Source organism: Geospiza fortis, unplaced genomic scaffold (assembly GCF_000277835.1).
Source record: "Geospiza fortis unplaced genomic scaffold, GeoFor_1.0 scaffold61, whole genome shotgun sequence".
NCBI classification, from domain to species: domain Eukaryota; kingdom Metazoa; phylum Chordata; class Aves; order Passeriformes; family Thraupidae; genus Geospiza; species Geospiza fortis.
Window position 1 is genome coordinate 1190316 of NW_005054430.1, and position 3596 is coordinate 1193911.

The following is a 3596-nucleotide window of genomic DNA, read 5'->3' on the forward strand; positions in this document are numbered from 1 at the left end:
TTCTTTTTTTCCTTCCTTTTTTCTTTTTTTTTTTGCCTGGTTTTTTTTTGCCTTTTTTCTTTGCCTTTTTTTTTGCCTTTTTTTCTTGCTTTTTTTGCCTTTTTTTTCTTTTTATTTTTTGCCCTTTTTTGCCTTTTTTTTGCCTTTTTTGCCTTTTTTTGCCTTTTTTGCCTTTTTTCTTTTTTTTTTGCCTTTTTTGCCTTTTTTCTTTTTTTTTTGCCCTTTTTTTGCCTTTTTTTGCCTTTTTTTCCTTTTTTTGCCTTTTTTGTTTTTTGCCTTTTCTTTCTTGCTTTTTTTTGCCTTTTTTCTTTTTTTCGCCTTTTTTTGCCTTTTTTTGCCTTTTTTCCTTTTTTTCCTTTTTTCTATTTTTTTGCCTTTTTTTGCCCTTTTTTTGCCTTTTTTTTTGCCTTTTTTTGCCTTTTTTGTGCCCTTTTTTTGCCTTTTTTTTGCCTTTTTTGCCTTTTTTTCCTTTTTCTTTTCTTTTTTTTTTTGCCTCTTTTTTGCCTTTTTTTTCCTTTTTTTTTTCTTTTTTTTTTCCTTTTTATTTTTTTAAGGGTTTTATTTGCATGGGAATAAAAGTTGATTTTTAAACCTGGGGATGGTTAAAAAAAAAAAAGAAGAAAAAAACTTTTGTGTGTTCCCACATAATTCACTTTATCCAGCAGGAACAATCTGCCTTTTCCCTTATTCACAGCACTGCCAATGATATTCTTAATTTTCTCCATTTTTAGACAAAAACCCGCAATTTTGGGGGTGGTTTTCCCCCATTTTATTCATGATTTCGTGGGAATCCGCTGGGATTTGCACCTCTGGGATGTTCAGGTGGAAGCTCAGCCCCTCTGGATTCCTTGAGGATTCATTTTTCCCTCCTGCCGAGGATTGGGAATCACTTTGGGAATCACTTTTGGCCCCATTCCCATGGGATTTCCCAAATCCCACAAGTGCCTGTGTGCTCCTGCTGACTTTTCCCCTAATTCCTTTATTTACCTCTTCATCTCCCATTAAAAATTCCCAAATTTCCTTCGATCCATCCCAAATCCCACCAGCTCTGCATTGGGGGAGACAAGAATATCCCAAATGGGATCCGGAGCAGGAATTTTCCCCTTTTGGGATTTTCTTTGGGATTCCCAGTATAAAACCCCCACTGGTAAACTGGAGCAAAATCCATGGATTGGGTGGATTTGGGGCAGGGAATGGGATTTGAGCCCTGAGCTTTCAACTCCCCGGGAATTTGGGGAGAGTTTGGAGCAGTAATGTGAAGATTTAAGGAATTTTGATCCTTGGATGCATCCCAGATTTGATTTTTAGGGGTTTCGTCACTGAATCACCTTTTGGGAAGTGCAAAATTCAAAATTTGGGTTTTTTTTTTTGGAGGGGAAGTGGGAAGGGAAAAGGGAATCCCACCTGGGATTTGAGGTTTTTTCGAAGAAAAAAAAAAGAGAAATTTCATTGGTTTCTTCATTAAATTATGGGGTTTTGGGGCAACCCCAAGCCCAAAATTTGGGGTTTTTTTGTGAAAAGTGAGAAGGAAAAGAGGGAATTTCTGGAGCTGGTGATGGAAGAGAGAACCCACCTGGGATTTCAGCTTTTCTGCAGAAAAAACAAGAAAATTCAGTGGTTTCTTCATTCAGTTATGGGGTTTTTTGGGTGACCCCAAGCCCAAAATTTGGGGTTTTTTTTCCTCTGGGAAAAATGAGAAGGAAAAGAAGGAATTCCTGGAGTTGGTCTTGCCAGAGAGAACCTGCCTGGGATTTCAGATTTCTGGAGAAAAAAATGAGGAATTTCAGTGGTTTCTTCAGTAAATTATGGGGTTTTGGGGCAAACCCAAGCCCAAAATTTGGGTTTTTTTTGGGAAAAGCGAGAAGGAAAAGAGGGAATTTCTGGAGCTATTGGTGGCAGACAGAACCTGCCTGGGATTTCAAGTTTTTTGGAAAAAAGACAGAATTAGGAATTTCAGTGGTTTCTTCACTAAATTATGGCTTTTTGGGGAACCCTAATCCCAAAATTTTGCGATTTTTTGGGGGGGAAATGAGCAGGAGAAGAGGGAATTTCTGGAGCTGGTGGTGGCAGAGAGAACCTGCCTGGGATTTCAGCTTTTCTGGAGAAAAAAACAAGAAAATTCAGTGGTTTCTTCACTAAATTATGGCTTTTTGGGGAACCCTAATCCCAAAATTTTGCGATTTTTTGGGGGGGAAATGAGCAGGAGAAGAGGGAATTTCTGGAGCTGGTGGTGGCAGAGAGAACCTGCCTGGGATTTCAGCTTTTCTGGAGAAATAAAAGAGAAATTTCATTGGTTTCTTCATTTAATTATGGGGGTTTTTTTGGGCAACCCCAACCCAAGATTTTGGGGCTTTCTGGGGGGAAATGACAAGGAAAAGAGGGAATTTTGGGAATGTAAAGAAATTTCCGGAGCTGGTGGTGGCAGAGAGACATTTCCTGGGATTTCTGCCTTTTTGGAGAAAATGGAAAAGAGAAAATGAGGAATTTCAGTGGTTTCTTCACTAGATTTTGTCCTTTTGGGCAATCCCAAGCCCAAAATTTTGGGATTTTTTTCTGGGAAATGAGCAGGAAAAGAGGGAATTGCTGGAGCTGGTGGTGGCACAGAGAAATTCCCTGGGATTTCAAGTTTTTTGGAAAAAAGACAAAATGAGGAATTTCAGTGGTTTCTTCACTAAATGATGGCTTTTTGGGGAAGCCTAATCCCAAAATTTGGGATTTTTGGGGGGGAAATGAGCAGGAAAAAAGGGAATTTCTGGAGCTGGCGGTGGCAGAGAGAACCCACCTGGGATTTCAGCTTTTCTGGAGAAAAAAACAAGAAAATTCAGTGGTTTCTTCACTAAATTATGGGGTTTTGGGGCAACCCCAAGCCCAAAATTTGGGGTTTTTTTGGAGGAGAAATGGGAAGGAAAAAGGGAATTTCTGGAGTTGGGGGTGGCAGAGAGAACCTGCCTGGGATTTCAGCTTTTCTGGAGAAATAAAAGAGAAATTTCATTGGTTTCTTCATTTAATTATGGGGGTTTTTTTGGGCAACCCCAACCCAAGATTTTGGGGCTTTCTGGGGGGAAATGACAAGGAAAAGAGGGAATTTTGGGAATGTAAAGAAATTTCCGGAGCTGGTGGTGGCAGAGAGACATTTCCTGGGATTTCTGCCTTTTTGGAGAAAATGGAAAAGAGAAAATGAGGAATTTCAGTGGTTTCTTCACTAGATTTTGTCCTTTTGGGCAATCCCAAGCCCAAAATTTTGGGATTTTTTTCTGGGAAATGAGCAGGAAAAGAGGGAATTGCTGGAGCTGGTGGTGGCACAGAGAAATTCCCTGGGATTTCAAGTTTTTTGGAAAAAAGACAAAATGAGGAATTTCAGTGGTTTCTTCACTAAATGATGGCTTTTTGGGGAAGCCTAATCCCAAAATTTGGGATTTTTGGGGGGGAAATGAGCAGGAAAAAAGGGAATTTCTGGAGCTGGCGGTGGCAGAGAGAACCCACCTGGGATTTCAGCTTTTCTGGAGAAAAAAAAAAGAGAAAATTCAGTGGTTTCTTCACTAAATTATGGGGTTTTGGGCAACCCCAAGCCCAAAATTTGGGGTTTTTTTGGAGGG